Source organism: Grammomys surdaster, unplaced genomic scaffold (assembly GCF_004785775.1).
Source record: "Grammomys surdaster isolate TR1022 unplaced genomic scaffold, NIH_TR_1.0 278, whole genome shotgun sequence".
NCBI lineage: Eukaryota > Metazoa > Chordata > Mammalia > Rodentia > Muridae > Grammomys > Grammomys surdaster.
The window spans coordinates 7,584,327-7,607,838 of NW_021604719.1; the positions used below are offsets into that span (position 1 = coordinate 7,584,327).

Genomic DNA, 23,512 nt, shown 5'->3' on the forward strand with positions numbered 1-23,512 from the left:
GAGAGAGAGAGAGAGAGAGAGAGAGAGAGAGAGAGAGAGAGAGAATGAGAGAATGTGTATCTACTGGTTACTTTATGGGACCGAATCCCTCACACTATACATCACCAGTCACTTCTCTGACTCCTTTATCCTCTCTGATTCCAATCTTCCCTACCTCCCTTCACTTCCAGTTCATTGGGTTCTTTCCTCTGGTGGCACCCTTGTCAATCCTGTGTAGTGAGAGACCAGCAGGAGCCCTTCAGACTCTCTGAGCTGCAAGGAAATTGCCCTTGGATGCTTCATATCTAATTTGCTGTAATGGTAGATGTTTCTAATTCATCATTCCGAACCCTAATAAGGGACTAGTGCACTCTGGCTGGGAATGAATCTGGAGAAACCATCGTCAGATGTAGAGGTCCTTAGAGGCCGGTTTATTTGTGTATGTGCATGAGCGTGGATGCATATGACTGGGGAGGTTGTCCGGCTCACATGGCTTAGAGTGCACTTGACTCTGTGCCAGCGGTCGCTCGCTCCCGTCTACAGTCACCTCCTAAAGAACTGCTTTCCTTTCGCCTGCTCCTCAGTAAGCGACTGTGCTTAAAGTGAGGGGGAAATAAATCTAGGACTTGCTTTAGATAAATCCAGGAAAGCGTTAAGATGCCTAGACATCAAGTAGATGGGAAGAGCCCACTCTGTTAAGGAGAAGGCCTTTGAAAAGAGGATGTCAACAGTTTCCTGTGGATACGGGCTTCCTGAGGAGACAATTAACATCCACATATTTGGCATTTAGATGCTTCCTGTTGAGTACATTGCTTAATTATGAAAGTGGTAAAAATGAATGATGGTTGAGATCACTGTGATGATCCAGACATAAGCACCGAAGGATCCAAGACTCCTCCGCCTTGGGAATCAATCATGATTTTTACAGTGGAAATGTGAACGCCATTATCGCTTTGTGAGGACTTGGGAGGGAATGGGGGGTTAGCTGGCAAGAGAGGGCAGCTCCCTCAAGTTAGCCATTTCCCTTCGTCACCTAGCCTAGGCCTCTCCTGACTCACCAGTCCTGCTATTTCACAACAAACATGGTGGCCATTACACAACCTCCTGCTTGTAGACTGACAGCCTCCCCTTCAGCCACACTCACCATCATCCTCAAGCCTTGGAGTAGGTGTCTTTGCTACACCAGAATGACACCCTTCCATCTTGGGGTCCTGCACAGTCTTTCATGGCTCCTCCTCCTCCTCCATACTTAGGTGAGAGGGCACTCCCCCATTCTAGAGTACTAGTATTTGCAGCTGTTCTTTTTTTGCCCCATACCCTATTCTTTATCTGAACTCTTTTCTCAGTCAACTCTTTGGAGAAGCCTTTTCTGAACCAAGCACCACCCCCCTAGTCTGAACCAGGCCCCCCAGTTGCCCTCTCTCAGAACACCTGTCCCTTTCCTTGTTGACACACATCACACTGGCTTATCTTTCTTCTTGAGCAGGCTCCTGAGCAAAAGAGTCTTTCTTATTCCCCACTGTAAATCTCTAGAACCTTCGTGGAAGAAGTGTTCATTAAACCCCATAGAATAATCAGATGATTAGTTTATCAGGCTTCTTTTCATCACTTTGTCCAACTTTGGGCATTACTTACCCAATCTTTAAAATGAACCTTTCTTTAAAAATTCTTGGATTGTTTTTATTTTCAAGACATAATCTGGCTATGTAGCCTAGGCAAGCCTTGAGCACAGTGGTGCTCCTGTCTCAGCCTCTCCGTGCTGGGGTTGCAGATACAAACCAACACACCTGGCCGTTAAGTGCTCTTTTCCGGCTACCTTATCTTACTGAAATCTGGTTGCTTTTGTTCTTTGTTTCATGAGATTTTTCTTTTTTGGTCTTTTGTCTTTCTGATTCATCATTACACAAATGTGTCAAAATCATCATAATCCTCTGCTCATATCTTTTATCCTTTAAAAAAATTGCTAGTAATAAAATATTAGTAATAATAATTTCAGGCCAGTGAGATGGATCAGCCAATAAAGGTGCTTGTCACCATACTGGATGATCTGAGTGCAATCCCTGGAATTCCCATGGGGAAGGAGAAAACCAATTCCTGCAAGTTGTCCTTTGACCTCCACAACCTTTACACACCTCCCATGGCACATTTGTATGCACACACACACACACACACACACACACACACTACACAAACAAATGCAATTAAAACCACCACCACCATCAAACCATAGCTGTATTTAATACTAGGGACCACCATCTTCCGTGGTTTCTTGGACATCGCCATCCCGTGGTCTCCTTTGTTTGTTTGTTTGTTTGTTTGTTTGTTTGTTTTTGTTTTTTCTAGCTCTTTCTAGCTCTTTCATCAACTCTGCTATACCTCCATCCTGGACTCCTCTAAGAACCACCTGTGTGTGGAGCTTCCTGGTAGACACTATGAACAGGGACCTTCCATTCACTAAGTCTAACGTGACCACACCCCTTCTGCCAGCACAGATCTGATCTCCCTTCTGTGTTTCCTCTGCATGCTACACCTCTCTTTTTAGATTTCAAACTGTAGGCCTGGATGTTCTCACCAACTCTGTCCTTTCCTTTGTCTTCTGCTTCCAACTGGTCACCAAGAAAGGTCTCCCACTTTACCTTCCTCATTTGTCCTGGAATATATCTTCTTTCTATGTCTTGGCATTTGTGCTCTGATTATTATAGTAATCGCCCCAGTCACTAAGCATTCCAATGACAAAAAGTGGAATGTAGTTTTTGTTGTTGTAAACAAAATAATTGTTGGAAAATGTGAATAATTCATATATTCTCTGTTAGACAGTTTTCTGTCACCATAACAAAATTCATGATGTAATTAACTTTTTAAAAAATTACTGTTTGGTTTTGAAATAGGGTTTTACTATGTAGCCTATGCTAGGCCGTAAATCACTATCCTCTTGTCCAACCTTCTGGGTTCTAAGATTACAGGAATGTATCCCACTGGCTGGATGGTTTATTTTGACTCACAGTGTTAGAGGTTTCAGGGCCTGACTGATGGATGGGGCCCTTGCCTCGGGTATGTGCTGATGGCAGCTTGTCGTGAGGAAGGAAGACCGTTAATGTGGTGGCCAGGAAACTAAAGAGAGCAAAGATACCCCAAGGTCTTACCTTGGTACCCTTCCAGTTACTAGATCCCCCCCCATCTTCTAATTGTACATTGACAGTCTTTAAACATAAGCCTATGGGGGACCTTTGAGATCAAATCCATAGCACCTGCTAACAGGCTGGAAACCCAGGATTTCAGAATGCATTAGGCAGCATAGTCAGATGTCCAAGAACGGTCTGGATAGGTTGCCATCACTGCTTCTAACTGCTCAGATTTCTGTTACAGAGTATTTGGTCATCCTCAACCTTTAGCATCCAAGAGATTAGCTTTCTGATTGGTCTTGGACAGCTTGAGTTCCCGCCCTTGCTGCTGGAGGGGGAGAAGCTGCTTCTGATTCCAGTAGTGGTTGTGGGCAATGGGAGCTGATTCCTTCAATCGTGAAAAGGAAGCTTCTCTGAAACGGGAAGTTGTTATTTGCATTACCTTGACCACAGCAATCCACTCCACTGCTTGACCAGCAGGACTCGGCTTCCTCATTCCTCACAACAGCCCTGTTTCCTTGGTTGTGATCTCTCTCTGGCTCTGCCTCAAGTGGATTCTGTCTCCATCTACACCCATTTGGCAGAAAATGCTTTTCTAGGCTGTTCCCTGCCCTCCTACACTTTCCCAGTGTGTACTATCTCGACCCTGTGTACAGTCATTAGTTCCCATTTGCCCGTGCTTTATTAGAAACTTTTTGACAACGAAGTTATACATTTTTTCCCTTCCTGAACCCCCTATGCCAAACTGGAGTCACCTCATATGGAAGGAGCTAGTGATGCTCTATTAAATAATTAATTTTAAATGAAGATATGTGATACGGCAGAATCCTGGAAAGCATTGCTTAGAGGCATTGCCTTAGCCTCTTTATAGAAATAGAAACAGTGCCTTCCAAGTCCAGAGGACAAGCCTATTTGGTTTTCTTCATATTTCACTCAAGTGCTATAACTAGTACAAGCAAAGCAAGCATGTGCCCTTCATCTCTGGGGTCAGGGCCTAATTGCTTGCCTGCATCATGAATTTTCCTTGAACACAGAAGAAGCAGAATTGGAGCTAGAATATACTGAGTTATTCTCTAGACTAGAGTCAGTGCTGGGCATACTTCCCGTTTCTTATGACTCTCTCTGCTGCCTCTTTCCCGGAGTCAGCTGCCCGGCACCTCATGTGTCTCTGTCCAGCCCAAGTGCAGGAGATCTAGAAGCCAGCACAGGAGGTAGCATGTGTGTGCATCCTACAAACAGGGGAACCCTAGTGCAGGAGGTACCTTCTGCACTATTTGATGTTTTAGTTAATTGAAGTCACTGCCAGGCTGGAGAACGCTGGAACTTACGGCTTCTGTGTAATGTATTTTGTACCTGACCATGTGAGAACATGTGATATTTGACTTTCTGGTTTATTTTACCCGATAGAATAAGGTCGAGTCACATTGTCACAAAGGATGGGAATCCATTTATTTTTGTGGCTGAAAGGTATTTCATTTTATACTCCTATCATTTTCTTTATCTGTTTGTCAGTGGACACCCATGTGGATTCCAGATCTTGGTTATTATAAAGTGCTGTGTTAAATATGGCGGTGTAGGTCAGATTTTATTTCCTTTGAATATACACACAGTAAGTGGGACTGCTGGATGGTGTGGTAATTCTGGTTCTGTTGTTGTTTGCTTTGGAGGAACTTCTGTACTGTTTTCTATAATGCTATATTCATTTATACTTCTACCAACAGTGTAACTATTCCTTCCCCCCACCCCCCAAAACACATGCCAGTGTGTTTGGTTTTGTTTCTGCCTTTGCTGACGGCCATTGTCACTGAGGTGATGGCATGTCACTACAGTTTCCAGTTACGTTTCCCTGATGACAAGGGCTGAAAAAATGCTTTGGGCATGCGTATTTGTTTGGGAAACACACAGACAGTTCTCCCAGGTTTTGTTGGGCGACTAAACCTAAGAATTTGACTATTTAACCATTGAGTTGCTTAACCCCCAGACATCTCAGATATCTGTCCCTTGTAAGATGAACGTTTTGCAGACATTTTCTGTTTTGTAGGTTAAGCCTTTATGGTTCCCTTTGCCCCACAGAAAGAAGCCTTTACCATTGCATATAATCTCATTTGTTTGTGTTTGCTTTAGTTTTCTGTCTTGTTGGTCTTCTCACCTAAAAAGCCTTTTTCTGTTTCATTATCCTGAAGGTTTTCCTCTAGGAGTTTCATAGTTTTGCTGGCCAAGTAAATATTATTGGGGGGGGGGCTCAGTTATTTCATGGTGGTGACTTACTAGAATCTTCTTCTGTGGTAATGGAGACCCCTGGGACACTGTGTAAGCTGCACACAGTGTTATTTATTCTCACTGTCTCAATCACATATGGTGTGGCACTTCCAAGTTCTCGTTTATTGCCAGGTACCTCCCATGTGTCTTCTCTTTGTGGTTCTTGCTTGGCAAAGCTATGTAGTGATGTAGGCTGTGCTGTAACGCCTGCCTCTTGGTTTTCCTGACCTTGACATCATACATAATGTAAAAGGCATAGCATGCTCTCTCAGAGGCCAGACACAATTATCTGTCTCTGTCTGTGTAGTCATTAGCCTGAAGTACAATGTGCTGACCAGGACTAAGAGTAGAAAAAATTTCATTTTGAGATATGGTACACTCTTCTACAGTGAGCCACTTGATGGCACCCCCCACATCTAAAAACTGAAATACAACTGAGGCTCCCCATACACACCTCTGAAGATATTACCAGTCTGATTATACATCACACCTTTGTTGCTCTTGGATTATGATATCACTGAACTGAGAGAGTGGATGATTAAATTCCCTGCTCCTGGCTATTAGTAATCCAGGGAGTAGCCAAAGGGTGGGTGGATGGAAGAGAACACAGCAGCCAGAAAAATCTCAGGATCCAGTGATTTCATCTGAACATGATACAAGAGTCAACGGTTTGCCACAGCCTTTTGTTTGTAGACATTTCTGTTGGGAAGCATGGAAACAAGCGTGCTGCATGCGCTCTTCGGGTAGAGAGCTGTTCCTAAAATAATGCTGAAAATAAATCAGGATGAAATGAAGCCCTGTGCGGGTCTATGATGTTTACGAAAGGTCTGGCTAGCAAATGCTTCGTGATGAAAACAGTCGTATGGCAAAGTGCATGGAGAATTGCCATGCTCAAAGATTAAAAGTAGCATTGCATCCCAGATCCTTTTATCTACACATTTCATCTTGGAGATGAGGCCCCAAGGCTAACACTGCCCACTAGGCTACCCTCTCCCTGGCATGTTCTACAAATGAGGCTTATGCAGACACAGGCTCTGGCTTCAGGCCCTGAGATCGCCTTGAAACAGGAGGGTCCTAATCTATCTGTTTGGGTGTCATTCATGACCTTTTGGAGTAGTTTAAAAATGTAAATGGAATGTTTGAACAGTGTTCCTATCCAACCTTCTCCAGTGAGAATAAAAGATAAGGCACTATGGAATACTGTTTAGCTCTACAAATAAAGCCCATCAGATTCCCCGGTTTTGAAAGCAACAGGCAAGAGGTGAGGCTTAACACTGCAGTGGGCTCACTTGTTTTCATTCCTTTAAGGATATCATTTAAGACGAATTAGTTATTGGGAGTGCTGGCTGGGTGGGGAACTCTTGAGGAGAATGTGTTGTATGTGTGTGGGTGGAGAAGGAGTCAGGTCAGCACCTGGCATGGAGTATGCCATTGCAGGAACAGTTGCCCCTCCCACAGCCTTACCTTCCCTAGAGCCTGCAAGCCTGGTCCATTCTGGGACTCAGAACATTTGTTTTTATGAAGTGGTTGAGGGGCAGCAGCCGACTGTCTTCCACAGCCCCTGGCAATGACTATGAGAGAATAAGTGTTAAATCTTGTTCTGATGGTTTACCAGCATTGAAGAGTTAGCTGCAGGGGTGTAGCATCCTTGTGAGTAATGTCTGAGTGGGGAGCAAATCGATAACAAAGTCCTGCTCTGGGAATCAGTAACACTGCAAAGCCTAGGCTATCAGACTTGGTACCCTACCACCGTGTTAAGGATTTTTAAGATGGTAACTGTACTTAGTGTCATACATAGACTTACATATGACACTTACGGTGCATCCTCTAGCTTCATAGTAATGAACACGGTTTACCTTAGTAAATATTGAGGAGCAAAGTCAGATGGGGAGACCACTTGCTCTCTGGTCGCCAAGAGGAAGTGTGTAAAGGAAGGAGAGGCTAAACCATGATTTCAGTTCCTGAGAACAAACATTTTACAGGGGCAGAGATAGATGGAGCTGGTGAAGAAGACAACACTAATGTCTTCTTTACTAGTGCAAGTGAGAGGAGGAAATCCCAGAGAGAATGGGCTCTTTGGAAGCCAGGAGGGTAGTCCATGGAAGAAATGGCTGGCCAAGGCTGAGCTGGTCTTAGAGGCAGCTTTGCCTTGGTGTGAGGCCTTGAGTGAAGTTGGGTTTAAGTAAGCCTGGAAGCCAAAGCTTGAGGAGGCTGTCATAGGATTGGAATGTGCCTTAGGTATTCAGTTGGTATTTAGTGGGTGAATGAAGATTTCCTGTTGTAAATACCCAGTCTCCCTTTGTGTGTGATTTCCAAGTCTTAATAACCAGCAGGCTCCCTTCATTCTGTCCATCCCAGCACCTCCCATCAGTGTTGAGAAGAGTCTGGGGAGCAGGTCTACAGGCCTTTGAGACATCACATCAGATAAACTTCAGTGCATAAAAGTAGCAGGTAAAGATAGCCAGGAAAAGGTAAAGGAAAAAAGGATGGGAAAGATTCTTCCACAGGCTACAACAGATCAAAACCTCAGGGAATTGTCTGACTTTATAATAAAGGAACCAACATAGTTGGAACCAAATGGGAGACATACCAATGATAGGTGTGGGAGCCCAAGCACCCCTGTGATTCCAGGGCTACCAGCTCCCAGACTTCCGTGAAGGGATCAGATCATTTAGACATTAGTAACTGAACTGAGTCTCCAGTTCCTCCCTGCTTCTCTAGACAGAATTCACATCTCTTGGTTGGTTCTGTGACAAACTGTTTATATTGTCTGAGTTGCCTCATTAGCATAAACAGGTAAGAGTTTATTATGAGGAACAAAATGTTTCTCTTACTTAGGACCTTTGTGGCAGAAACAGTGACCCAAGAACATATAATAAACGATGTTCCTATCGCTTAGGAAATCCCCAGGGTTTTAGAAACGCTGGCTAGGAGCCAGAAATGAAGACTGAGTAAATATTTCTTATTATATCACAGTGTCATACAGGTCTTCGTGCTCTTAAGAATAAGAGCAATGTTCTCTCCTCCCTTGTGTCTAACTTCCTCTCTTCCCATACATTTGCCTCTGGCAAGCTGTGTGACATGGGAAGCCACCGATAGGCTTTGCCAGGGTGGTCCAGTCTTCGAATCTACTCCAGAGCTCTTTGGACTGTGACTCTAAGCATATTAAGTAGGATTTGAGACTCCCTGAAGCATCCTGAGAAACTTCAATTTTGTCCTGTAATTAAGGTAGAAAACTGTCATCATATGCCAGCAGAAGTAGGCTACATGGCTTGCTCCTGGTGGGAAACCAGGAGATAGTGTTTCTGTACAGCTTCACTTAAGAACTAAGTGAATAAGGAGGTTCACGTTGACACCCCAAGACAGAACCCTGCCCAACCTGCTGACCACATTCACGAAGTGAACTCTCCTCTGTACCCTTCATAAAAGCAAAAACACAACCTTTTCCTCCTGCAAAATTACTTTGTGAGAGGAAAATGGTTCTGCATCAGCTGCCCCCCTTACTGTGAGACAACTTATGAAATGATTTTTTTTCTTTCTGGGGTTAAAATGAAAATTGAGTAAGTCAGTTTTGAAATAGCTAAGTATGAAGATACACCCCTCCTCAGATCACAGGTCCAAACGCTGGACTCAAGATTCTTGAGAGGAAGGTGATAATTAAAGAAGGAGCCTCCCCAAGAGTTGCCAACAGAAGTGGAATTCTGGGGCAAGCAGCACCTAGGAAGGGCAAGGCAAGAGGAGGAAGTACTGGAACCCATGATTGAACGGGAAGTCAAGGGAGGGATCTTTTGGCAGATTACAAAGTAAGGGAAGAACTCGGAGGCTCGGGGGTCAGGGAGTAGGGTGGGAGTGGGGGTGAGGGTGAGGGGGTAGGGGCTGGGGGGCTGGGAGGGGAAAGTAGGAATGGGTGGGAGCTGTGTGTGTAGGCTTGTGGAGGGGGAGGAAGCAAGGAGTAAGGAAATAAAGGGAATTGGACAAAAAGTAATCAAAAACTCCCGAAGCGGGCGGCAGCGTTTACCAGGCAAGGCATGATGGTGACCTGGGGAAGTTAGGGCAATTGGCTTATTTTGGTTGATTTAGCAGGAAGCCGAGTGGGTGCTGTTTGCCAGTGTACTGTGCTAACTTGGAGCCAAAGGATTGCTGCCATGAAAAGAGCATAGAAAAGTCAGTGTCTCGGGCTGGATCTGTGTAGGGGCCCACAGAGGCAGTGACACTGGGACTCCTGCTGCTGGCCTGGGGCCAGTGAAAAGCCAGGGCTGTGTTGAGTTGCCTGGGATGTCTAATGAGTTTCTTACCAGACTATAAAAATATGTCTTCGGAAAACTAGTAAAGGGCAGATGACCAATTTGGAAAGTAATAGAGCCAGCCTGTGGGAGTCATGTCGGATCTACCCACTGTTCTGGGCCATCTGTTGGGGCAGGGCCAGGAGTAAGTGGCTGTTGGATAGATTTCAAACCAAAGCCCTTTGCCACTGAAGCCACACACCTGATTCTGGGGGCTGCCCTCATTAACAAGCTCAACAGGAACCCTGAAGAATTTGGAACTGGAGGTTTTATGGGTAGAACTGGCTTAAGTTATTTGGTCACTCAGCCTCAGTCCTGACTTCTAGATCAAGCCGGTATCTCTAGAAGTACACATAGGAGCAGTTGCTTCACATTCCTGTTCCGGCCTCGTATTCCAGCGTGCTGTGGGATCATTTCATCTGCGTGTCTGGCTATGGGAGAAGAGGGTTGTTCCTCACGTCTCTTGGCAGGGCAGCTGCAGCTGGCTTGTTTCATCATGTCTAAGGGTTAATCAGGTATATTCTGATTGCTACTGGGAGAGGCAGCTGAGCTGACAGCCCTCGAGGTTGCTTGGGGAAAGGTTCTGTTTTCCATTCTCTTTCCCAAAGCTGAGTACTTAGTGTAGCAGTACGACGAGTAGAGCTGTTAATATCATGTACGTTCCTGACAGGTTTTAGCTCTTAGCTCTTGTTTCTTTAAATTTTCTAGATGCTCGTCTTTAAAACCTGCTTTCTGACTGAAATGAAAGGATTGCTAACAGATGGATGAGCTGTCCTTCTTGCTGCTGTGTTCTTTCCCTGGGCATGCTTCGGCCTTTGGCACTTTTGTCCAACAGAGATGTGGAATGTCACTCGGATTAACTAATAGTAGAGGAGGGTGTTCCAGTTTCCTTTCTGTTGCTGTGATAAAATACTCTGACCAAAACTAACTTTGGAGAGGAAAGGATCTAAGTTTCCAGGTCACGGTCCATCTTGGGAAGTCAGGACAGGAACTCCAGTAGGAGCCTGAAGCAGAAACCATGGAGGAAAGCTGCTACTTGCTTGCTCTGGGGATCACTAGGCTAAAGCTCAGCTAGCCTTTTGATACAGCCCAGGACCACCTGCCTAGGGATGGCGCTGACCAAGTGGGTTAGGTCTTCCTAACAATCGGGACAGTCCCTGACGGTTATTTGACTTAGACACTTTCCAGGTGATTCTAGGATGGGACATGTTCACAATAAATGTTAACTAGGACAGATTGGGAGAGAGAACTGTTGTATTTAGTAGAGGTTCTAGAGTATCATAGAACCCATACTTATTCTCTTAGAGTATAATTGTCTATGACTTTCCTTGTCGTTTTTATTTTTTTGTGGACCATATCCCTCTTTGCCCTCCCCCTTTTCCTCCCCCTCCTCCCCCCCGTCTCTCTCTGTCTCTGTCTCTCTCTGTCTCTCTCTCTCTGGCTCTCTCTCTCTCTCTCTCTTTCTCTCTCTCATCGTGAAATACTCAGTCCTTGGTTTTCATTGTATATCTTTCCATAGTTTTAGTCAGCCAGATTTTTTTTCAATCTATGGTGGGTTTTTTTTTTTTAGTTCATGAATGAGTCAATTGACTAAATGTAGGCAGCTACTGAACTTGGCAGTTGGTTGCCATCAGCCTGCCCGTGGACAGGAAGTGTTTAGTATAGATATGACTAACCATTTTCCAAGCTTTAAATAAAGTAGGGGAGTTTGAACATAATAGGTCTTTGTCACTCATTTCAACATTTGCTACATGCTGAAGTTCAAAGCCCACCCCTGTGTTCCTTTACGTTTTCCCAGGTCCTCATGTTACCTAACTTTCAGTATTATACAGATTGAAACTGTTCTCATGCTTTTGGTGTCTTATTGATTTTCTTTTATGAAGATATTGTAATTGTCTTGAGAATCTTCTGGGTCTGTATTTTCTACTTTCTTTTTCTTTGAATTTACCTCCTTTTCAGTTGCCACCCTTCTGAGGTTCCTATCTGACTTGCCTACAGAGCAGTGGAAGGTAAGAGATGAAAGCAAGCCTGGATAGCTACACAGACCATGGACTTGACCTTTTGATTATAAGGCTTTAAGGATGTAAAACATTTTCCACTCTAAAGCTCCTTCCAGTTAGCCTAGTGTCTTTTAGACTTCTTTAAATCACATCTCTCCTTCACTCAGGAAGAAACATGCTGTTTTGACAAATACCAAAATATTTTTAGTGGTCTTGCTGCCTTTAGCTAAGACTCTAAAAGAAATTTCTTCCCCCACCCCCTTGCTTTCTCTTTAACTTTTGTAAATTTTCCTCCTTTAACTTAAAATAACAACAACAATAACAAAAACTCTGCTACCTCTTTTAAGCAGCATCCTTTTCCTGTGTTAGAATTTAAGAAGTATGGACTATAAAATACAAACTGTGACTATTGAATATTTTCCTATGTAATTCAGAAATTACATACGAGATATTTTAAAAAGTTCGAAAACGACAAAAAGGCTGTTTTGACTGTAGTTTGTAGAAATTATAGATTAGGTGCAACATAGATGACATGGTATTATCTGCACAAAAGGAAGCCCTTTCTTTTCTGCAATCCCGACTCAGTGTGTGCTGGTCACTTGAGTTACCATTTGTCTGTCAAATACAAAGCCATGCAGGGGAAAGAGGATTTAAAATACAAAACACATGCAAATATTGTTAGTAGGTTGAGGGTGAAGTCAGTCTCAGTTCTTTGAACCATCTTCAGGGACACAGCTAGACTTTGTTTGCTAAGTTTATAAATCATAAACATAATACATAAGATTAATGTATTTGTCTCAGTTAGGGTTACTATTGTTCTGATCAAACACTACGACCTAAGCAAGTTGGGGAGGAAAAGGTTTATTTGGTTTATGCTTCCACCTCATTGAAGGGAGTCAGGACAGGAACTCAAATAGGACAGGAATCTGGAGGCAGGAGCTGATGCAGAGGCCGTGGTGGGTGCTGCTTACTGGCTTGCTCCTCATGGCTTGTTTTGCCTGCCTTTTATGGAACCTAGGATGGCCAGCCAGCGCAGAGGTTTTCCTGCCCACAGTATGCTGAGCCTCCTCCATCTATCACTGACTGAGGAAATGCCCCAGTCTTGTCTGCTTACAGCCTGATCTTCTGGAGCCATTTTCTTTATTGAGGTTCTCGCCCTTTGGATGACTCTAACTTGTGTCAAGTTGTCGTAAAACTAGTCAACACAGTATTGCAACAGGGCCAGACATGACTGATGCTAAATGTAGGCTGCCGATTGCCTTCCTTGTTTGTACCTCTCTTCTCACACTGGAGCAGGAGAAAGCAATGCCGACTTTGTTTAAGAATAAAGCTTGGCTGGGCTGTGGTGGCGCACGCCTTTAATCCCAGCACTTGGGAGGCAGAGGCAGGAGGATTTCTGAGTTCAAGGCCAGCCTGGTCTACAGAGTGAGTTCCAGGACAGCCCGGGCTACACAGAGAAACCCTGTCTCCAAAAAACAAAAAACAAAAAAACAAAACAACAAAAAAAAGAATAAAGCTTGATTTTTACAATTTTAAATCCTATGCATGAATTTTCATCAAGTAAAAACAGCTTCTTGGTGGAAAATATTGATTCATTCTTTTTAGAAACTAAGAGCCTTAGACCTGAGTAGCAGATAGGAATTTTATATGGATGTCTTGCCTGTGTAGGGTGTGTGTGTGTGTGTGTGTGTGTCTGTGTGTAGGACTCCCTGGAACTTGAGGTAGGGATGGCTTTGAACTGAACCTAGATCCTCTGCAAGAATATCAAGAGCTTTCAGTTGCTGACCCATCTCTCTAACACTTTGTATGTTTTTTGATGATGAGTAATACACTGTAGGCAAACAGAAAATGCTTGCTACCCAGTGAAGTGTGAGTAGGCCCACTTTTAGATGGTCCACAATATAAATTACTTTGCAAAACCAAAATGTGTGATTTTCGTGAGGTCCATGGATTACTTATTACCTGGATGTTTATCATGGCTCTAGGCAAACCACCTGTTGTAGGTACTAGAGTGTGTGATGCCCAGTACTTACATCAGTCCTGTCTCAAGAGTCAGAAGTAGACTGAACACAATTCATAGGCACACACTCAGGAAGGCCTGCTAGGACCTTGTTCCTGGCTCCCTCTGAGTCTGCACAGGGAGCCATCAGTCTGCTGCTGTGTGCTTGAGCCACAGTGTTCAGGAGCCAGCCTAGAGCAGACAGGCCATGGGAGAGTAGTAAGCAGACTGGCTCTGTCTAAGCTGACTGAAGGCTATGGCTACCTAACTTCTTACTAAGTGGGAAGGTGGCAGAAACTGAAGATTCGTCCTTCAAATCTGACATAATTAACTGATGTAAATATATCCCATGGTACCGTTGCAAAAAGAAGTGTCTGAGCCAAACTCCATGTCTAGAATACCTACAATCTTCTCTTTTCCTTTCTTCCCTCCTTCCCTCCCTTCCTTTCTTTCTTTCTTTCTTTCTTTCTTTCTTTCTTTCTTTCTTTCTTTCTTTCTTTCTTTCTTCCTTTCTACCTGTCCCCCCACCCCAAAAATCTCTGCTTAAAATTCAGCAGAATTATTCTTCTGTAGAATTTTTCCTACTAGCTAAGTGTAATTTCAAATGAGATTTTAGGAGTGGTGTTACGTGGTGGGGATGGTGTGACAGAGAGAAACAGTGCAGTGCCTCCGATGAAGATGCTTTGAGCTGAGTAAAGGAGACTTTGAACGCAGTTTGATACCTGCCACAGTTAGAACTCGAGCTTTTCTAAGTTTAGACACAGAAGATGAAAGGAAATGGACTTTATGGGACTTTGACAAAAAGGCCTCAGCCCTCTAACCATATATATGCATGCCTTGAAGTTCTGCCCAGTCGTGAGTAATACAGGCAAGCCACTGGTTAAATGGCCTGATTTGTTCCTGGAGAGGAAGTCTTGCCAAAGCTCTGGACTTTCCTAGGCATAGAAATAGCTGTTACTAAGACCTATGCTAATGAGCTAACCCTAGCTGCAGAGTGCCAAACTTCTTCTCAGTTACTCCTAATGATTATAGATAGATGATAGATAGATAGATAGATAGATAGATAGATAGATAGATAGATAGATAAGATAGATAGATAGATAGATAGATAGATAGATAGATGATATAGAGATAGATAGATATATAAATTTAAAATGTATAAACATCTTACCATATGTAAACTTATTAACATAATATTAATATAGTCATCAAAATGCAGTAAGCCGTTTATCAACAAGAAAAGATGAACCAGATTGCCTCACCTGTCAGCATTATTTTACCATTAAAATCTTGGAAAGGAGAGATTGTTAAGGCTCTGAATTTGGAGAATAGAATTTTAATCCAAATATTGTGTTGTTTTCTTTTTTTCCTTGTATCTAATATTGCTCCATTTTCTAGTAGTGTAAATGTAATGGTAGTGGGGTGTGTGTGTGTTTCTAAGGATCTAAGACTGTACACCAGTTAGATAAGCATTCTCCTATGAAACTATACCCGACCCCCAATGCAGATATAATAGAAGCAAATTCTTTGCTTTGTATATGCTAAACACATGCTCTCAGGGATTAAACTCCCTTTTGATATGAGCTAAATTCTCTAAACACTGGTTTAAATAGCTTATATTTCTGGTGGGACAATGTAATGCATAGATAAATAAGGACAGTGTGGGATTCATTTTGTTTATTTGCAGCAGAAAGTGCCTTGCATTGGAATGTGGGTGTGATCCTGGCAGTTGTGTATTTGTATGTTTCAGAGAAATAAAGGTACAGAGAAACACTTGCCATTGCCTATATAAAGACTAACTCTCTACAGCTGACAGGTTATAAATACTGCACGAGACCACGTCTCATGCACCAGCATCTGTTTCCTTCATTCCAAGATCAACAAAAGGCAATAAAGATGAATGTGGGAAACGGAGGCAAGAAAGGCCTTCCCTTCTGTCAAATCCTTAAGTCTCCTAAGCATTTTTTTTCCAAAGCAGAGAACTAGGTGATATAAACTGAAACCTTAAAAGAACAATCCCCTTAAATTCAAGGGAAAACTAGTTAGCAAGGGTAGATTTAATATTCTTTTAGAAACTGACTTTGAAATCATACATTCAAAAGAATTGATTCATTTTATAAATATGTGTTCTCTCGAATATACATTGCCTCACATCTTAGAGATGAATTCAGAGTTATTCTTCTTAGCTAGTGCTATAGTGTGATTGTACTTCATCTTCCAAAGGTTCCAGCGTGGGACACTCGGTTGGTCCTCAATGTAGCAGTGGTCAAATCTTGAGCAGGCAGGGAGGGCCTATAGGAAGTAGTTGGGTCGTGGGACACCACTCAGAAAGGATGAGTGCACATCTCCTTGGAGTGGACAAGGTCTGGTGGGGCCGGATTGGTCACAGTAAAGTCCTGAGAGTTAGTTTTCTTTCTGGGAATCATCTGCTTAAACCCTAGTGCGCTTGACCCTTAGCCATGCTCAGCTTCAGCCTGAGCTCATCCAAAGTTGTAGGTCTTTCCTAGCTGGCAGAACTGTACTCAGCCTTAGATACATGTTACAACAACACAAAATGGACAAAAAGATACTTTCTACCTTTTGCAACCATGAGACTATTGTAATAAATTTTTCAATAAAAGTATCATCTTTTCCAAAGAAACAATATTTCAATGGGAAGCTCTGGTATTTATAAAAACTTAATGTAAAATAACTGGCAGATATAATCAAAACTATTTCCCAAGGCCAAATATGTGGCCATAAACCTTGTTAATCATTTGACTCAGTAAAATTAAATTCCAGGCTTTAAAGTGGGCCTTCTCAGATTTTGCTTGTACTTCAATCTTTTAGAAAGTTAATCCAGATACTTTGGAAACACAAGTTTTTCCATCAAATATTGAAACATTTGTTTCTCCCACATTGGCCCTGGTAATATGAACATGTCTTCATGGACATGTAGGACACCTTGAACCACCCCCAGAAGAGGCATCCATGTCTATCCAAGAAACACACTTGGAAACCTCATTCCCACATATCTGCTTCCTCACCTTCGAGCTACATTTATTTCCCTTTTAAACAGAACTTGCTCTGGATAGAACAAGGAATTAGCTTCACTGATAACTGTCTTCAGTAACAGGCGATACCTACGGTAAGAAAAGGGCAGAGATGCTCTTACGTATCCCTGAGTCTTTTGCTCTATTGAACACTTCATCAGCTTGGGACATATTTTAGTTCGTTTAGAAGCTGGTTTAGAATTTTTACAGTTCTCCCCAAAGATGTCAAGGGGGTGGTCCAAGGTGTCCTACATGTCCACAGGGAAACTGTTCCCATTACCAGGGCCAATTACAAAAACTACCGTAAACAAACAACTATATTAACTAATGTAACTTAAAAAAATATTGAGATACAATTTTTGATGACAAAACTTGTGTTTTCGAAGTATCTGGATTAACTTTCTAAAACATTGAAGCACAGGTAGGGCAGGAATCTGACTGGGAATAGGGAGGAGTTAATATTAGTAGCTTCACCAGAGAAGAAAATGAAGTGTGGAAGACCTGTTGCTGCCCCTTAAGAACTCAGTCTCAAGGAATTACCAGACATACATATGGATTAAGTACACAAGGGGGATGGATCCTCTCCAAGAGAGAGGTTCATGAAAAAGTGTTTATGGCTACAATATCTGAGGCAAAACTCCTGATGTAGATGGCATTGCCATGAAGCTTGGAATGGAGTGTACGGTTCTTTCCCAAAAAAGTGGTGCTTGGACTTGGACTGCTAGTACCACAGCGAATGATGGTAGGAGACCCCAGACATAGTGTTCAGTCATCTTCAGCCTCATCATGAGACCAGGAGCTTCTAAGTGTTTTGGAAATCTTCTGTATCATTCCAGAGAATGCTTAGATTTGGGCTATGTGACCTTTGCCTTCTTAGTCACAGGACTAACTATTGTAATCCAAAGCCACATATGGACTCATGGCCTTTGGCAAACAGCAACACCTGGTAGCAGCTGATAGTGTTGGTGACTGACTTTTTTCCATTGAATTAATTTTTAATGTTAAAAATCATGATTGATTTTGATGACTTTCATGTGTTAAGGGGAATAATGTCAGTTTCCACTCACATGGAATATGTGGCGTCCTAAGTAAGTTTATTTTCTAATAAACGTATGTTAATTAGCTATGAGAAAATAAAATAGATAATAGGTAGAAAACAAACCATGACAGTGGTATTAAAAGAACCAGGCTGAAGATGTGGCTAAATGGATGTAGGGTGGTGTTAGATGGGTACTTTAGAAATGGAAGCTTTCTGAAGGGAAAGGTGAGTAGAGACGTTGACAGAAGCCTGGGAATTGGGGAGGAGAGTCTAACTGTGTCCTCTTTGCCTGGTTTGATGGACAACTTGAGAACAAAGTGCTAGAAGCTCATGAGTCACTAAGACCTTTATCCCAGGCTCTTGTAAAATGACTGAGATCAGCGAGAGACCCTGGCTATTCCAGTTAGAGATGAGAACTCATACACCCACAGGGGCTAGGGAGTTACCCATAACCACCTCCAGTACACACACACACACACACACACACACACACACACACACACACACTGCTGTCAGAAGGGCTAGGGTTTTGTTGTTTTGAAGAGGAGGAAGGCTCCAAATTTTTATGATGTTTTTAACTAATTACAAAAACAAGAAAAAATTAAAATATTATGGGAGCCCATTTTGGTGGGTACGGGAGCATCCTGGAATTAAATACTAGGGATGGTTGTTTAAAATATGAGTATAATAAAAAACATTTTAATGGTGACTGTAGATTTTATGGTATGTGAGTTTTATCAACTGAACATCAGCAGCTATCGGCTCTATAATGGCAAAATTTCTAAGTTTTAAGTGGAGGAATTTGCTACCCACTGCTTTTGGTAGTGTCCTGGAGAAAACCTTTCCCAAAGGAAAGAGCCATCACAAGTTAACAGGATTTGTATTGTAACCCTGGGTCGACCTCTGAGCCTCCACTTTCCCTCTTCCTTCTCTAGAGCTGAGGCTGATGAAAGAGCAGCGCATTGCAGGACCATCCATCGTGGGAAGGGAGCATGAGGAAAGCTACTGGGGGAGTGGGGACTGACAACATATCTGGGAGAAGACGTTTATTTTGTTGATATTTGGCAGTAGGTCATAAAAATGACCCGTTTTTGTTGTGTTACTTGCCAACTTTTATTTTACCCTGATACCATTAGAGAAGTAATTCAGCCCCAAGACAGGTAGGTTGATCTATTCGGGGGATGCCTTCCAGTTCTTATAAGAAAGGACTGTAATGGTCTTTTTAAGCTACTTTCCTTAACTGAAAAGAATGAGTGTAACATACCAGGTCTGTGTCGTCAGCATCCTAGCATTGTGGTTATTTTAACCAAGCTATTTGTCTTTCTGGCTTGATGGGAGGTTTATTATTTTAAATTCTAAACATAATTTTAAGCCAGCCAGTTTCAATATGGGGGAAAAAATTAAAACATTCCGTATTTTGCTCTTTCTCAACAAATTAAGCTAAGTTTGTGCTTTCTTAGATTTCTTGCTGTATGTGGTGCATGTGTGTGTTTGTGGCATGTGTGTGTGTGTTTGTGTGTGTGTGTGTATGTGTGTGGAAAATGTGTGTGGATGTGTGTGTGCACTATGTGTGGAGGCCAGGGTCAATCAGGACCCATCTACATTGTATTTTTGAGTAAGGGTCTCTCATTGTCTTAAAGCTCTCTGAGTAGGTAAGGCTGGCTGTCCAGTGAGCCCCAGGGATCCTCTTGTCCCTGTGCATGAACATTATGAAGTTCGAACTACAACTTTTTTTTTAATGTGGGTTCTGGGGATAGAACTCAGTTCTTCATGCTTGCATGGCAAGTACCTTAGCAGCCGGGGCCATTTTACCTACACCCTAGATTTCTATTTTTTTGTGAATAATGGTAAGGAATATGCCTTTTTATAGTTAAACAGCACAAATTCCTTAAAAACAGAATTAATATCATCACTGCAGAGAGTCTCCCTACCAATTCAAGCATTATCAATAGATTTTTGATGCTTATCTTTAGTTATTAAATGACTAGAATATTTTTTTCACAAAAAATGACATTGAAGTCTGCAACACCTGCATAAGTGCAGTTGGTTTAAGTAGCTATGTAACCGATAGGAAAATACATTATGTGAAGCCACTTACTTTGGTTGTGTTTCCTAGAGACAGTATCCATGGCCTGTTCCTCCCCTGTCCTCCTGCCTCCTCCCTACAAATCCAGAAGATACATGCTAGAGATTAATGTTACGTTACGTTACATTACAGCAAGGAATAAAGTGTAACAAATCACAAAGATGTTACTCTAGGTCAAAATGGAAGGAGATAAATACTCAAATGCCTACTCTGGTATGAGCTAGGCAGCATGGTCAAGAAAGGGTTTGTGGGAGAAATGTGGGGGTTACACCCTGTGCCATTCTCATGACTTTTCTCAGCTTTTCTCGAATGTCACGTTTTCAGAATGGCTTTCCCTGCCTACCCTGGATGAAAGAACATACTATCTAATTTACACACTTCTGTTTTATGTGACCCCTGTCATCACTTGGCACTCATGTGCTTGTTTCTGCCTTGAGTCTTCCTTTAGAATCTGAATCTCTTGTGAGTAGGTGTTCTGCCTGGCACTTGATAGATGCACAATTTTAAGAAAATCTTAAAAAAAAAAAAAAATTAGAAAAAATGGGTGAATGAATTCTTTCCTTCCACCTATAAGTTCATTGACTGTTTAGGGTTCCACATTGATATGATGACACCCAGTTCAACTTCCTTCTAGGATCTTTATAAGCTTTATTTACCACCTCTGTATGACCTAGTTAACACAGTGTATAGAAATGAGATTCGGCGCTAAAGAGAGCTGAAGGATGTGACATTCTTCATTACCTTTCTTGTGCTGTGAAGAGACACCATGACCAGGGCAACTTATAAAAGAGTTTATACTGTGTTACAGTTCCCGAGGGCATCCATGACCATCACAGTGGGGAATGCGGCCACAGGCAGGCAGACGTAGCTCTGGAGCAGCAGCTTAGCTCTCACATCACATACATAAGTACAGACAGAAAGAGCACACTAGGAGTGGTGTGGCTTTTGAAACCACAAAGCCCACCCCACTGACAACATCTCCTCCAACACGGCCACAACTCCTAATCTTTCCCTAACAGTCACACCAACTGGGGACCACATTCAAATCTGTGAGCCTATGGCAGACATTTTTTTTTCTTTTATACCATTTTAATTACATGCAAGTATTAAGGTCAGTTCTAGGTTGAGGGACTACCAATACAATAGATGCAAATAGTCAAGGAACAAGCAAGACAATAAACACAAATACTCAAAGAACAAGCAAGGCAATAAACAAAGTCTCATGCTCATTCCCATGATCACTGTTTCTAAGGGCTTCTCAGGATGACCAAAATATCTGAACCTTCTTCTCTGTCCTAGCCCAAAGTTATTTTCATGCCTGAAGCCTATTTCTTTGTTCTAGCCTAAGATTTAGATTCCTGCCTGAAATTAGTTCTTGGTTCTAGCCTAAGATTTAGATTCCTGCCTGAAATTAGTTCTTTGTTCTAGCCTAATATCAGATTCCTGCCTGAATCCCACTTCCTTGTCCTTGGCCAATGTCAGATTCCTGTCAAGCAGCCCCAAAAGGTCTCCACATCTCCCCCTTTTTTATTTCATAAACAAGACTGAGCCTGTCTTAGATTGTTCTGACAAGAGTGCCTTCCTTACCCGTCATGAAATACGTAATATCAAAAGCAATGTACTTTTGTCTTAGGTTGGTAAGGCTCTGTACAGAATCTTACCCATCCTTGGCTTGCCAGCCTGTTAAATTAATAACTCTGTGTGGTGGTTATGGCAGCCATTCCTATTTAAAGTACCTTATTGAAACTACCACATTAATGTATAAGCACATTTCAAGACAGGATGTGTTTCCTTTCTTTGGTCTGAACAAAACTTTACTCTTTATCAAAAAGGTGTACTCAGATGAGCACACTGAGACAGGGAGTGTACTGGTTTTTATTCAAACTTCAGTGGTGGCTGTGTCTTTTCCCTATTGATTAGAGTCCAACTTCACAGTCTAGTTCAACTGGTTAGTGCACAGGAAATGAAGGAAGAAGGGGAACAGGTCATTGCCCCAAGGAGAAAAGGCTCACTGCTCTAGGGCATCAAATCTCTACAACAGAGCTGTGGATCTTTGTTTACACAAAGGTTTTACTGGGTGGGGAAGATTAATATATTTGCATAAAAGTCTTACAAGATGGGGAAGATTAAAAAAAGATTAATTCTTTGTCCTAAATATAAGTTTTATGGTATTTGATAAAAAAAAGTTTCATATTTAATATTTCTTCTAAATCTCTCCTCCTTTTTGTTTGTTTTTTAAAACACTCAAATTTATTAAACATGATGGCTCTCTTTTCTGTCCTAACTTGAAGTAGCTACAGTAAGGAGAAATACCTGTTTAGTAATAGGTGGCTCAGTAAACCTGAGTTAGGATCTTAGTTCAAAGAATTAATTATTCCATCATTAGCATATTTTAAGGTGAGCCTCTTCCTAGGGGTCAATCCTTTGCCAGGAGATTCCTTGTAATGCTGGAATGTAAGGTCTGTATCCTGGCCAGTGATTCTGTTCTCTGGATCATGACTCTTTACTGGCCTTCATATCTACTTCAACCTTCCACCTCCCAAAAAACATTAGAATCACTTGGGACAGAGCTGCTGGGCAGGATTTTTAATTACTGACTATTCAGTTGTCCTAAAATCTAGTCATATCTATATGGTACAGGTTGAGGTCATCACTCAGAAGGCCAGGGGACCCTCCTTCAAAAAAGTGGGATCACAGCTTAGCTCAAGAGGACCACTGTCATGTCGGAATGTGAGCATCTTATGCACAGATCTTATGATTCTTTAAAGAAAATCAGAAACAAAGATTTTGATACTTATTTTCCTAGTTTTTTAACATTCACTTACTCCCTATCCCTAAGAGCAGCACTGCTCTAGGCAGACCCAGAATATAGGGAGTCCAGGCTCCAAGGTGTACAGTGCTTCCTAAGCCCTCCATACTAAAGGGGTCTGCCTGGGTGCACAGTACTGGGGAGAAAAGGCAGACAGCAGGGAAAAACCTTCTTCTCAAAGATCTCAGATATCTCCTTGTAAGTACTTACTGTGGGGAACAATGCTTCTGAAAGCCTCCAGAGAAGACTTGTGTTTATCACAGAGCCTCAGGGCATGGGTGCCTTGATATCTAAATTAAAGTAGCTTACTCAAAGGCTATAAGTCTCCTCTCACCATTTGCTTACCCTCCACAGGATCTGCTCCCATGACCATGGGATGCTTGGCCATAAGATATTTGACTGATATTTCAATGCAATTGCTTGGAAAGGTTGTGACCAAAATTTTGGGAGCTTATGCCAAGATGCATATTTGGGAGATGCTCATGGTAAGGTCAACAGGTTACTGCTCCTAAAATACTCAAAACAGATGGGCTTGAGATAGTTGTATGGAAGATTCCAGATCATTTGCTACATGGATTAACTAAATATAGTCACTCTACCAACAGAGTGGCTAGCTATTTAGCACAGCTTGGCCAAGGGTGGAGAGAAAAGCAATGGCTTAAAAATAATGGAAAATGCATCAGTGTTGTATAGATTTATAGATAAAACTAGATAAAACATAAAGGATTATATAGTCACATGTTTCTGTAAGGCAAGATCTACTTTTCTTTTGAGGTTAACCACCTTCGGAGAAGCCTTCATCTCTGGCCTCTGCCCATCATCTCATCCAAAAAGATACTACTGCTCACTCTCTTCACTGCTGCTGCTCATTCCACAGACCTAGGGACCTTCCGTGGCACATCCC

The 23,512-nt window shown here is 42.2% G+C and overlaps 1 protein-coding gene across 4 annotated transcripts in view; it reads left to right on the top strand.

Annotated features, from left to right (window-relative positions):
• Positions 1–23,512, top strand: part of Tnfaip8 (TNF alpha induced protein 8) — a 112,376-nt gene that overhangs the window by 76,666 nt on the left and 12,198 nt on the right. Inside the window, exon 1 of one of the 4 annotated variants that reach the window (XM_028777222.1) lies at positions 23,008–23,093. The exons of the other annotated variants lie outside the window; for them this stretch is intronic. The gene's annotated coding sequence lies outside the window, so the exon portion shown is untranslated. Of the gene's footprint in view, positions 1–23,007; positions 23,094–23,512 lie in introns of those variants that run through there. 4 annotated transcript variants of the gene reach the window in all.